The 15,206-nt window shown below is 32.6% G+C and overlaps 1 long non-coding RNA gene across 1 annotated transcript; it reads left to right on the top strand.

Moving 5' to 3' along the window:
• Window positions 1-3,081: 3,081 nt before the first annotated feature.
• Window positions 3,082-14,221, top strand: LOC105782514 (uncharacterized). The gene is made up of 4 exons (XR_001129829.2): window positions 3,082-3,213; window positions 3,473-5,336; window positions 5,783-7,885; window positions 13,765-14,221. It is a non-coding gene; the product is annotated as an uncharacterized LOC105782514 (long non-coding RNA).
• Window positions 14,222-15,206: the final 985 nt, after the last annotated feature.

Below are 15,206 nucleotides of genomic sequence, written 5' to 3'. Positions count from 1 at the left end.
CAACTTTAGCTACAAAGTTATAGCAAAGATCATGGCAAATTGGTGGAGGCTTTTCTTTTTGGATAATGTATCTCCTTTTTAATCAGCTTTTGTTATAGGAAGTAGATTCAAGATAATATGTTGGTAGCCCACATAAGAAAAACTAACTTGGCTCTATGGCTATTAAACTTGATCTAAACAAGGCCTACAATAGAGTGTAGTGCGGTTTTCTTGAGAGACTCTCAACAAAGCTAAGGTTCCATGATTCTTTAGACTAGAGAGTTATAGCATGTGTCACAATAGTCAAGTTCTTGATGATGGTTAATGGGGGTAAGGGGCAATGAGTTTTTCCCTTAGCGAGGTTTGAGACAAGGTGAACCTCTTTCAAAAAGCTATGTTGAACTCCAAGTTCCAAGGCTTAGAATCAGCAACTAGGCCCTCTTTAGCTCATCTCTTCTTTGCAAATGATTACCTTACCTTGCATGGCTGAATAATAAAATTATGCTGCTATCTTTAGATTACTATAAAGTTTCAACAATATGTCTCGTCAACTAGTGAGTCTCAACAAGTTGGTGGTTCTTTTTTTTCTTTTTCTTTTGAAAATATGTCACCTTAGATCAAGTGTTCTTTAAGAGATATACTCGGAGTCAATGATATAAGACATTATTCCAAATACCTGAAGTTATCGTCTATATGGAGTCTGAACAAGAAAGTGGCCCTGGACTTTGCATATGAAAAGATTAGGAATTGCTAAGGGATTGAGAGAGAAGCTACTTTCTTAGATGAGATATGAAGTGCTTCTAAAAGCGATTGCCATGGAAATTCGAATCTCATCATGCAAGGGATAAGGCATTAGTTGAATGAATTGGCTACCACTTGCACACCCTAAGAAGAGTACTGAAGGAATGGAGTTTAGGGATTTTTAACAGTTTAACATTGCTTTCCTCACAAAACAAGTATGGAGAATGATTTTTAATCAAGATGCACTTCGGGCTTGTCTCCCTAGGGTTTCTATTTTCCCTTAATATTTGGACTCTGCGATGTTGAGCTCTCCATCTTGGGCTTAGGAAAGTATTCTTTAGGGTATTTATCTAGTTAAATATGTCAAATTGATTGGTACATGATTTGACATCTTTCCAAGTGTCTTCCCCTGCCTTCTCCGAAGACCAATCTATTGTGATCATGTTTTAGTCGCAACGAATGTAAGGCTATTGAGAAAGTCATTATAGGTTCCCATAAATGCATGACAAATTTGTGTGGCACTTTTCAGAATAAGAATTCTACAATGCTCGGTCTAGGTGCTAGTGGCTTACCTTAAGTAGATCTAATATTGGTAATGATACATCTTGTGACATCTCACGTTTGATTCAGTCGTCAAATTCAAATGCGTAACTCATTATTACGTTTAAAGCAACTTAAACTAAATCAACCACAAATATGTAACGTGACATTTAAGCAATTATACTTTCCTTACATTCTCAATCATTCTTATAAATAAAATAAATGAATGTACATTAATCATATTCTAAACATTTGGGGTTAAACGAGGTTGAAGACGTAGTTAGGATTTGAATGCAACCTTTATTGAAAAATTTTAACATTGTGTCTCAAGATAGGGGTTTCCATTTCTCGAGACAGATCTCACCTTATTTTAGGTATTTTTACTTCGATGTGATCATGTCTAGAGACATAGTTCCTCCGTTTTATTAATTCAGCTTCAATGTTTAGATGTCAAATTGTTTGTGTGGCACCCATCTAGGATATTGAAGCTCTTGTTATCCATGCAATATGTCTTGAGGAAACAAAAACTAGGTTCGCTGCAAGCCATCTTTAAGTTTGACTGCCACAATGTGACTGCTCATCGCATCTTACCAAATTCATTCGATGATTGGAATACCTCAACAGCTAAACCAGACATTCTGTACTCAATTCAGTGCTTTTCTCATGCTTCTTTTTCTTTTATAGACTTTGAAAGCAACATGGTAACAAATTGGGTAGCTAGGCCACCGCATGAGCTTCAAACACTCCTGTAAATTTGTGAAAAAAATGTCGAAAGATGGAGGTTGTTCTTTCCTTCCAAGAATATGGGATACCAATGAGTTTCTTTTATCAAATGAAATTTTAAATGATAATGGGCTTTTTATTGATGCTGTATTATTGAGCTTTAAGCAATATTATGTTTTGGACCATCCTCTTTTATCATCTCTAAAAGCTCTTACATTTTTGTAGGACATATTAAGGATATTAATAATTATATAGGAGATATGATGCCTGGAGATTAGAGTACTAAGAATTTTTGTTTCTTCTTTTTATCAAATGATCTAGCGTTTTTTTTTTAATGAGAATTATTGAGCTTGGATCATTTTTTTTATTTGTATTTAAGATTTTGACTTGACACGATAAAAAGAAGAAATAGAAAAATAAAACATACATTATTTTTCCATTGATATGCTTGATAAAAAAAAAATTAATGAAAAAATTGAACATATTTTTTCCTTTTATTGTTTGATAAAAGTCAAACATAACAAGATTTAAACATCGGAGATCCCGATAGCCCATACCGCCTCAATTTTTTGATACACAAAGTTTGTTTCAAGATGCCCAATGTAATGTCTGCCGATTCGGATGCCCAGATCTTCAAAAAACAAGCATTCATAGTTTTTTTTTTTTTTTGCAAGGCATCACACAAAGAAAGCGGCAGCAAGAACACACCCATACAACATACTGGCATAGCCTGTGCCACAATTTTCAAACCAATCTCGAATAAAGGAGAAAATTTGTTTCTTATTACGACCAACCAACAAAAGGCAACCCCAACATCCCTGTTTGACATTGGCACTAAACATGATAGCCGACTTCTGCAAATTCCGAACATCCTGTTCAACATTCTCTTCTCTTATTATTCCAATGTTTTTCCTTTCTCAATCTTTTTTTCTATCAAATGCACTTAAATTTTATTTTTTGTTCTTTGTTAAAGTTTTATTCCCCTAAAAAACTGACATTCAAAATGAATATAGGTTGGCTGACACTTGACTTGAGAATGGTAGGTTTTCTATTATTCTAACCACAAGTCAACCTTCTTAAACAACCATTTATATATGTGACAGCTGTGTGTTAAAATTGAAACTTCATTCCCAGTCCTTCAATGAAAATAATCTCCCTTACCTCCATCTCTGCATTATTGATTTCAGCTATCAAGTATCAAATCGAACAGGCAATTTTAAGTCTTGTCAGGTATGTATGTTGCATCTCTTCTTGTAATTCATATGTCAGAAGCAAAACACATCCATGTCTAAAATTTCACAACAAACATTTATCCCAGACATTAATATTACCATGATACACAAAATCATCTACGTTAAGAACAATATTCCATAAAATTTAAGAAACTTCAACCCTTCTTTTTTGTTCTTTTTGGTTCTTTTGGGTTTTGCTTTTACATGTTGTATGGTACCAAAACAGACTGATATGTTCCACAATCTCTTTCCCTCAGAATTTACAAACTTTCTAACTTCGACCACACCCGAAGGTTTAGAATCCAGGGCCTAAGAGCAGCTCGTTGAGTACAAACACAACAAAGACCATCAGATTTTGCCACTCCCCCTATTGCTGTTTTCTGCTCTCTTTTTTTGCAGGGTGCACGATGACCCGTTTTTGAAATCGTTAATTCCTTCATAATTTGTCAATCATTCAGCGTATAGGATGATACTGGGTATTACCTCGTTTTGGTGGCAACTTCCTCAAAATGAAAAGGACTAAGGATGAAGGTAATATCTCCACCAACTGCCCATCAAAAGAAAACAAACCAACCAACAAAATTCATTTAAAATTGCACTTTCCATATCTATAAGCAAGGCATGAAGTTCATGTCCCACGCTTAGGAATTATAATAATAGATATATTCAGTCTTAGATTGTTGAGAGAAAACCAAGTTTGACATCCTACTTAGACTGTTTTATTTGGTTATTTTGTGAAGTCGAAACTACTCGGTAGATAGTATATACCAACTTAGCCTATGTGATTAGTGTCTATATTAAAGTTGCAGATAAATAGCATTTGACTGACATGCGATAGAAATCTATATATATAGGACAAGAATTGACACTCAAGGATAACATCAGATTGTAATATTAAGTAAAAATAATAAAAGCCATATGTATTAAACTAAAGATTATATTCAGAAAAAAAAAAGCATACAATTCAAAAATAAAACAAGAATCATATTTAGAATCCACCATGATAAATCTATTTTCTATGATAATAGGCAAAGAAGTATATGTTCTTTAATTTAATTAGTAAAAATTTAAAAACTTAACACATGGCTGCAGATGTAACTCACAATTATCAGTGAAACTATTATTAAACCTTAAGTTCAAGGACTAGGTTGCAATGAGGATAAAAGTTGGGTGATGGTGATCTATTTGACCCAGTATACAACATCTGGTCATAACAATATATGATGTTAAAACAACCCCGTTTTATATTTGACAGCAAAAATAGTCATCACTGCACTTAAAAGCTTCTTTGATGTAAAAATCTGATGGCAAAGACTTATAAATTGCTTGTCAAACTTGCAGTTTCTTGAAATATGAATTTCTAGTTAAGTAAAAGAAGCATGCAACAATCATTTAATTTTTATATGGCAATAAGATGAGTTAAGAAACTTCCACACTGTATTTGAACATGAGTATCTAACTTAATAGCAATAAGCAACATAAAACAAACATTCATCAAAAACAACCATTCATCAAACTTACCAGGTAATATATTAAGTTTAGAATTGGATGGTTCAAAACATCAAGGTCAGCACCTTTGTCAAATGCATTAAAGCACATCTACACAAAAAAATAACAATAGAGCTCAAATTACATAAGTTTGGACAAATGATCAATGATTGATCAATTAGATAAATGATCTAAACCAACTAGCAGCTAAAGGGTTCAAGTTGAATACTTCCATTTTTTAACAAAAATGCTATAAACATTATATGCATCTAAAGTTTCACAAAGATCAAATAAAACAAGCTTATAGCTTTCTCAAGAGAAATACAAAGGGTTAGTAAAGCCAGAAAAGAAATGAGGGGTCTACCATGATGCATCTGACTAGGAAACATGTGAAGCATATGGTTGTCACATAACCAACCTGCCCAATCCAAAAAGAAACAACAATCAAAAAATGCAAATGGATGGCAAAATTGTTGGACTCAAAACCACAACTGCATTAACGTAAATATATACTTCTTGCAACTTCTTACGCCGTCCTTTGGACTCTACAGGGAAACGCTGCAACATTAAGAAAAGCCTGCAATGATTGGATATGTTATTATATAGCTTTCCCATGCTCACACAATAGACAAGGTATTTTTACAATACAATCTAACTGGAATCTTAGAAAATGAACAAGGGCAAATGCAATTAGGAGATGATACAAGCAACATTGAACTACAAGAGTCGTCGTCAATAATTTTCTCTGACAAAAGCCACATAACCAAGTATTCATTTCTAAATAAACTAATAATATTTGTTCTAATGTTGATGCATACAGGATTATCAACAATGAGTACAAATGTTTAGCAAAGCCTAAGTGTCTGTAACTAGGTGCACACATGTCATCAAAGTATATCCATATTAAAAAGTTTTAGTTGAGCTGCATCATTACTATATTTTACATCCATTGTTTGCAGATGCGAGTGTTTTGTAGTACAACATAGTGATATATTGCTTTTTTTATATCAACATGATATATTGTTTATTATATGTAAATGTTTAACGCACTGTTATCCTTCCTGGTTTTGTTATAACAGGGAAAAATCCACTGTTTTAATTCACAAACCAGATATCAAAGCTTATGTCAACATATAAAAAGAAAAATGATATAGAGGTTTTAAAATGTGTGCTCCCTAAACATAAACCAAATTATCACACTAAGCTAGCTCCAATGCCATTAAAACAATTAGAAACAATACAATAAATGTCAATGCAATTACCTTCCACCATACAGTAAAAAGCCAAGTGCCGCAAACAGTGACACACCTGCACATACAGTGAGGATCAAATATCCATTCATTATTGAAACAAATTACAACAGGATTAACATTTATAAAGCATCTAAACTAAGTGATTATCCTGAATCGTGGTACATCAACAGAGCACCAAAGTTACTCAACAGTTAACTACTAAAAATCTATTAAGAACACCAAAAAGACTTACCTGCAAAGAACATTTTAGATAGAATGACTAAAACTGGGATATATTTCCACCACAATATCAGCCACATTGCTATCTGAAATCAAGTACCCCCAGCCTCATGTTAGAGAAACTTTATCAACATCTTGTCCGAAGCAATGTTTCAAAGGAAATCAAGTATGCAACAGCACTTACAAAGGTGACAGAATCATTAAACTTGCTAGATAAGAAAAAATATATACCTATGTTACTTGGACTCAGGTATGAGGGTCAGATACGAGTATGTATCTGACATAGGTGTGGCTAGTTTTTCTATGTTTTTCTATGTATTTGAAGGATCCTAGGAGGTCATATCTTCATATCCGTGTTTCGGACATAAATGTCGGTCATGGGTACTTCATGAAAAATGAAGAGTCCGAACAACTTAGATATATTTTGTGGGTTCATATTTACTACTAAAATTTGCAAGTGCTAGAAACATCCTTGCATTGTTCTAGCAAAAGAAATAGCGTATTCTAACTTACTAACCTATTTTATCTAATGGCAAAATAAATATCATATTCTTCTAACCTTCTAAAATCTGCAAATGCTATATACATCCTTCCCCACTTAACATGTATAGAATATGTGACAAATCAACAAACGAAGTTATGTGAAACTATATAACATTATTGTTCTGGACCAAACATTACTAGCTTTCAAACAGAGAGAAAAACAACTTAAATTCTCCTTTCTATGGGCACTTTACCAAAATAATAGAACATAAATATCACCTGAATAGTATAAACTACAGCATTAATTGTAAAGAAACTAGGCCTCAATCCATCAGTTGATACAGCACGTGCCTGTTTACGATAGACAAAGTTTAAGATAAAGTCTCATAAAATTAGAAAGCAGGAGGTAGGGAGGCAACTCATAAAGCTCAAATAACCTAACCTGGTAGTAAATCTCAGCCCAAAACAAAATCAAAAGTGCATATGTCGTGAAGAAAGCTAGACTCGGCATGTCAAGCAAGATATGTTGAACAATCTAGAAAAGATGCGAAAACCAAGCAACAAATTATGTACAACTTAAGTCCGAGTATATATTTTCAAAAGATAAACGCAATGAGCAATGGTGTCCCAAACCTCTGGATGTAAATTCTGCACACTCCGTCGGAAAACAAAAACTAAGGCGCGAACTGTGTTAAAAAAGAAATCGCGTTAAATACAGAAACCAAAATACTAAAAATAAAAAGCTTTCATTAAAATTTTATAAATACAAACCCCCATTCACCAGAAAATTTAGAAAATGGAAGACCTTCTGCGTGGTCCAACCATACTCGGGAACTCTCATTTGTATCCGAATCAATTGAACCTAAAAATATCAATTAACGACAACAACGTTAAGACCATAAATATACTAAAACAGAATCTTAATTCCACTTGATTTCTTAAATAAAATTTTCTTATCGCATTAAAAAGGTAGAGAAAGCAAATAAGGAGGTTAGTTTTTAAAATTAATTAATTAATTAAAACACAATCAAACCAAGCTAAGCTCTAATTAGAGAAGAAAAAAGATAGAAGGGAGGAGAGGCATACGAGAGCAACGGCGGCGACGAGACCGTAAAGAGCGGCGAGAATGTGAAAAATGCGATCTTGCCAGTGCCGTGAACCGTTAATGTCACGCCACCAATTGGTTGTGTCCTTCAGCTTGTATGCTATCGCCGCCACATCGACGCTGTAACTCTCCATCTCTCACTCTGCTTTTCTTTTTTTCTTTTTTTCTTTTTTTTTTCTGAATGTATATATATTTCTTACATGAAAGAAGAATCAGAGCACTAAAAATCGAAAAATCATAATTAAACAAAAAAAGAAGTAAAAAGTTTGGATTGAGTTTGTGCTGTGGATTTTTTCTTTAGCTTTTAAGCAAACAACGGCGGCGAAAAAGGAGAGGCGTGGAAATTTTGGAAGAGCGAATGGGTGATTTTCTACTTTCGTATCATTATTGAATTGAATTATTTATTTTGTCTGTGGAAGAAGATACTGGTAATAAGAGGTAATCAGTTAGAGAAATATTAGGATAATACGGATGTATGATCTTAGGTGTCTTTCAGGTGACCGTCATTTCAGCTGCCAACGACGTGTGACCTCTGTACGGTAGAGGTGGCATTTGAGATTTAAAATATTATTGAATATAAAAAACATATTATTGTTATGAATATCTGGATATCTATTATGATCAAGATAAAATTTTGATGGATTTTAAATTCTAATAGTTATTGCTTTTCATATTTTCTTTGTTCTTTAGTCTCTCTATTTCTCTTTATTTTATAATAATTATGATTATTATATAAGAAATTATTGTCCATTCAATTTTAGTTTGACTAGCATGAATATTTTTATCAACATGGGAGGATGTGGATTCGAGTGCACTAAAACGCATTATCTTCTTATTTATGGGTTGAGGAGGGGTATGAATAATTAGATTATTAAGAAAAGAAATTATTTAAGCTAATATATCAACAAATCACCACATTTCTTACAAGAATAATCAACTTCATTTTTTATATGGAAGAAGGTTATAAGTGGTTTTACGCAAGTGTTGAGAACCACAAGTTATTTAGGAATGGAGATTAAGAAAAATATTCTTGGGGAAGAAAAGTCGTTCTCTTTTGTGTAGATAGAAGGGGATCTATATAAAGTGGTTAGCAATCTAGCATATGCCTCGTCGAACGAGCACCTTACTAGGTAAAGGTAGAGTCATAGAGAGTAATGTGGCTTTCCAGTTAGACAAGCTCTTGCCTGGGTGACTGTGCTTTTGAGTTGGGTGACCCTATACCTAGGTAAGCTTTTCTTGTTTGAGTATTCATTCAAGGATATTCACTTTTGCACAAGGTAAAGCCTTCTTGGATGATTCTTTTTGAGGCAATGTGGTTTGGGTATAACAATTTCCCTCCCTAATTAAAGGGTTGGTTATAAAGTGATGAGATTTTTTTTTTGTGATGATTTAGAAAAAACAAAGTTATGCCTTACACTGACCTTGACTTTTGGTACTTAGGAAAAGTTTTAGTTTTTCTTGAATGGGCACTTAAGGATTCATGTAGAGGCATGCGAGTTGCGTCGGATGTTATGACCCTGTCATTTCATTTTTTATATAACTTTGCATTTATTTAACAAGCCGTGTGTCACACTTTGTTTAGATACTAAAACGATGTGTTGATCACAACATTTTCCATGTGTTGCACTATGATTGGTAATGAGTTATTTTGCCTATTAAATTTTCTAAGGTCATTTTATTTTATAAATAGATGTCTTCAATTTTTGAAGTTTTTCATCTTTTCGTAGAACTTAGGGAAACTTAATTGCTTTTCTCATTTAAATCTTCTTTGCTTGTAAGACTTAGGATTTATTGAAGGAGTTCCATTTGGGTAAGTTTGTTTTTTTTTTCTTCTTCTTTTATTGTTTTTGTTTAGGAATTTGTTGCCACATTTTCTAAAATAGTGACTTTTCTGTCATTGTTACCTTTGTTTTGTGGTTTTGTAGTGTTATGTTTTTGGTTTTTGGGGTAGTCATGGCTCGTGAAGTGAGGGAAAAAAAGATAGAGAATTAACCCCTTTGTAGGCGTTGACTCATGTTCTAAAACTTTTGTTTATAAAAAATTTGATGTCCCTATGAAGGGCAATTTGTGGGAATATACCATTAAGGAGGAGGAGGAGATGATGGCAATATTGGAACTTCAGGGAATCAAATTGCCTCATTACGAGTATCATTTTGTTGTATTGATAGGATCCATTGAATGAGTGATGTTTTGAAGAATGAGAAGGGCTTCCTATCTCCTCATATCCTTGATGTAAGTTTCTATCCACCCTTTGCATTATTTGTTCATCATTGTGTTAGGCAATTATGGCATTGCCCCTAGTCAATTAGCAGGAGCCTCTAAGTGTATTTTTCTAGCTTTTCTTCTTGGATTGTAAGATGAGGCATGAGTTGCCTATCTTAGTACTTTCAAGGATTTGCACTCACTCAATACGTAGACTGTAGTAAGAGCATAATGATGTTTTGTTTTATGATGCATTATTATATAAGTATGTCGGTATATTTTTAGAAAAATTATCTGCATTTGGAAAAATGTAAATGCATCTACATAGAAAGTAAATTGATAGATTCGTTGTCTTCATTAAAGCTATGTGTTTGTGCCCAACATAAAGTAAATAAATGGATTCCTATTTCTCATAAAATGGACCATGTCTTCATTAAAGCAATGTGTTTGTGCCCAATATAAAGGGTGGCACTGCTTGAGGATATTATCATCATAAGAAGGCTAGCAACCCCTTGAATATCAATGAATTGTTTACTCTGAACAACTTTTAGTTATAATGTTTTAAGGGAAAAAGTTTCAACAATAATAAGGTTGGCTTGTATGGCTCACTTAGACAAGGGTTGGATGGTCGATAAAAGATCAAGACAAGCTACGAAAAGTAATAATAAGAGCTTCTTGAACCTAAAGATTACATTTTTTTTATATGTTAAACACTATGTGAGGATGAAACATAAAAAATAGCCTTTGATTGGTTTTATGAATGGAGGGGATTCGTCAAATGACATATTGGATAGTAACTTGGACAAACATATTGGAATTCCTACAAATGAACCTAAAATGGTGAATGTGAGGGGTTTTAGTAATGTATAAGTGAACCATTTTGTTTCATATTCGAGTTGGTATCTTCTTGATAACAAATGGGGTTTGCAAAATCCTTGTGGTCAATAGATCCTGATGGATTTGTATTATTGCAATGTTTCAGAACTTGGTTTTAATATTGATGTTGTTTTCTTTTTCTTTTTTGTTTTTTAAAGAGTGGCTCACATTTTGGTAAGCCTACTTATAGAAAAACTTAAGGTTGGTTTTAGTAAGAGACCTCGAGAGGATTCTTCTTTAGAGTTGCCAACCTCACATCCATTTCTCCTTCCTTTGATGAGGGGCATGGTGATTTACAAAGGGGTTAATTTACAATGTTGGGTTTATTTAGAATGTAACTGTAGTTAGCATTCAAGCAACTTATGGTCCTTTAAATTTGAGGGATGTTTAGCTTATTTTCACCTATAGAATCCCCATATCTTTTGACATATTATGGTCTTGTGGTTTTGAGTGGAAGGCTTAGAGGGATAAGGAGAGAGTATTTGGTAAATTTAAGCTTCCTTCTAAGACTCCTTAAATTGCTGATAATGGTGTTGAAGAATCAAATGTTATCAATGAAATTACTTCTTGTATATTGTCCTTAACGGTTTTTGCACACAAAATAAAATGGAAGCAAATATTGGCCCACTGGTTATCTAATGTTTAACTAGTACTAAGCAGTATTATGTGGTTGGATCATAATACGAAAAGACAGCTTGTATTAGTAAATAACCTAAACATGTCATTTGTCTAATTAGAAATGAGCAAACCGATTGAATGACTAATATATCATTTATCAAGTCCAAATTGAGGAGATGTTTTATCTTCAGCATCAGAATGGATGACTCTCAAAAGATAGAGACATAGATGTGACTGACTAGACTAATAGTACATTGAGCAGAACATAAGTAGAACAAATCCTAGATTCGTTTATGGATTTATTCACTTGTGATGTACATAGTGTGGTATACCCTAATTCTGAGTGGATGATGGGCTATGTATGCATGACTCATATACTTTGATATAAGTAAAAGTTCAAGTTCAAATAGAAAAGGAATAGAAAGTTAGTGCGTTGGGTATACGACTTCTACAATATGCAGCATCATTCCACAATAGTGGAATTCATAGCCCAACTAAAAGGAAAATGATATCCTATCATCGGCACTACATGATAGATGAAAAGTAAACGTGGCCACAAGTCATTTGTCTTTGTGATAAATGACTTAATTACTATTTTATAATATTTTTTTCATGCAGAAAGATGTAATAGTTACCATAAAATAAATTTGGATAATATTAGGAGAATGGGTTTATCAAAGAGGTTAAGGATATCCTATGAGGGTAACACACTTATGACAAGGTCATTGGACTAACACTTATTAAGTAGCTTTCGTAATGGTATGTAATTGGGGAGAGCTCAATCATGATACTATAGTGGAATGAGTTTGTGACTAATAAGTTTATAATTAATAGGTGAAAAGTTGGAAGTTAATTATAAATTATTTTATCCCTAATTATATATGTTCAATCGGTCCATTCGTTAGCTCGTTGAAACTAGAAATAAATTGCATGTAGAACTAAATTTATAGAAATGAACAAAAAAGAATGGAAATGATAAAGTAAGAGAAATGGGTCGCACTCACAAATAAATATGTTTTCTCGCTAAGTACAAAATGACTTGAGAACTAATTTAAGGTTTTCAAATTATTATTAATTAAATAATTAGAGTTCGAAAATAAAATAAAATGAATTAGTCATTATGAACTTGTTGAGTAAGGAAATTAAATATACTTCCTCATAGATTATTTTAAGGTAAAGTTGTTATGACTTTAATGAAATTAGAATTGGGTTGAAAAATTATTTAATTGAGAAATTAATTTAGTTAATTAAATTAACTAAATTAATTGAATAAATAATATTTATTTTGGGAAATAGAAAACAATGATTGGGTTGGATTAAATTATAATGTGTTGAGTCAAAAGTTTAAAAAAGACATATAATTGAACTCAATACATGAGAAGCCCAATCTGCTTCACATAACATATGAAGGACAACAACCATAAGGGAAATTAAGAGGGTGTGCCACCACCCTCTCTCTTAGTTAGACTATGAGAGTGTTTTGTATTTAAATAATATTATTTTATAAAAACTTATTCAACCAAAATTCTCATACCTCTTCTTATAAATATATTTCACAGATTCACTTGAAATTAGAAGGTTTGATACAACGTTATTTTGTTAGAAAATAGTGGGAATTTATTATCTAAAAATAAATTATATTTTCTAGGAATTATGATATTTGTCGATTTCTATTAAGAGGAATTACTTTCCTACTAAAAGTAATTATATCATGTATTTTCTATGATTTTGGTTCATGTTGCTAGAGTCCACACTCAAAGCAATTCAGGATACGAAGATAACGGAGGTCGTTCAGTTGAAAGCCAAGATTAACTTGTTTCCGTCTCACATAAAACACAAGCATTATTCGATTAAAGTCTATTATTATAAATATTATAGAAGGGCTTGATTTTGAAATTTTTTAAATCTTCTGCTATAACTATAAAAATGATATTCTCAATTAATTTTTTCAATAATTGGTATCAGAGCCAGGTTTTGCTATGTTTATAGTATAATCGATATCGAATTTTCTCTATTCTTTATGTTTGGTTATTTTGATAAGATGTGGCATTCTTCTAATTATGTACATGTTTTGGGTTATATATGTAAATGAATGTATTTATATTTTATTATATATGATAAAGTAATTTTGCCAAAGTTGTGATTCCTAAAAATTAGATTAGGTGTAATTTTAGGTTTTAATAAATTTTGGGATATGTAATTAGATCATGAACTATCATTTCCATTTAGGTTTTATTTTATTTATTTAGAATAATTCATGTGAGTGGGAATAGACTTAGGTTTTTTTGTAACCTAAATTTTTCAGTGAAACCCAGAGAACTGAGACGTATCCAAAGCTGATTGAGACAAGGCAAACTCGACCCAACCAACTGGTAAAAGACAGGTAGTGGACCGATCGACGAAAGTTGGCAGCGGCAGGTGGCGGTCGGCAATAGGTCATTCGACGGTGGCGATGATGGCGTCAACAGTGACGTTGACAGTGGTGACAACAGTGACACGTGGTGGTAACGAAGGTTCAACGTAGACCCCTTTGGTGAACTTTTTTCATATTTTTGGGTTTTGGAAATCTCTAAACCAAGATGTTTGGCTTTCACCTAGAAGACCCAAAGAATACTTTGGGGTAATAAATGTAAAATTAATTTTTATTTATTTTTCTAGGATGAAATCATGAAAACTTTGGCTGGTCAAAGTCAATTTATTTTATGCTTTTATATGATAGCATATGATATTTAAATTGATTGAAAAGTATGTTAATGCATATATATGATAAGCATGTCATATAGTTTAGGAAAAGAATAACACATGTACTTGTTATGACATTTTAATCATTCATGATTGAAACCGAAAATAAAAACCTTGCATGTTTTCTAAAAGACTGAGTGGGAGAAGGTCTCTAAACAAGACCTACAATCTCCGTCAATGGTCTCTTGTGATGATATGACAATTTGTTGACACTAAATTAGGTATTGTCATATGGGTTTCACTAAGGAGATTTCCCTAAAAGAGATAACTACCTTATGATGACATATGATAATTTGTCGACCATGAGGTAGGTATTATCATGTGGATTCCACTAGGGAAGTTTTTCTTTTAAAAAAGGACAACTAGTCATACATGTTGCTCGATGAGATTGTCCCATGATGACTCATTCATAGTACATGTTATGGTAGAAGTTGAGTTGATGGTTATACACTCAAGATCATTTTAGTTAAGTAACTTCCCACAAAGCTCTACTTAAGTTAGAATGATGGTCAAACATGAAACAATTATTAGTACGTGTGATTACCTAGGGAATTAGGTTCACAATTGGATGGAAATCCATGTTCTTACTAGTTGATTAAAATTGCCCCAATGTGAGTTAATTCAATAGGTACTGTAAGAATTATCATTGTAATGGTTTATACATGTTTTTCAAGGTTTAATGTAACGACCCAAAATCCGTGGGCACCGGAAAAGTATATTATCGGGCTTCCGTCTTAGTAAACTGAGTCATAAATAATTATTAGAAGTAATTATGAGTTTAGTTGAGTGCTTAATTAGGTGAATTTAGTCTAATTAAGAATAATTAGGAGAAAAGGATCAAATCGAATAAAGAGTGAAAGTCTAATTATAAATTAAAAGAAAGTAAAAAGGGCTAAAGTGGCAATTAAGCCACTTACATGGAAAAGAGCGGCATATATGCGTTAAATTCAAGACTTATTTAAGTTATATATAAATATTATATGTATATAATAATAATTATTATTA

This window comes from Gossypium raimondii, chromosome 13 (assembly GCF_025698545.1).
Source record: "Gossypium raimondii isolate GPD5lz chromosome 13, ASM2569854v1, whole genome shotgun sequence".
NCBI lineage: Eukaryota > Viridiplantae > Streptophyta > Magnoliopsida > Malvales > Malvaceae > Gossypium > Gossypium raimondii.
This window is presented reverse-complemented; position numbering and strand designations above follow the sequence as displayed.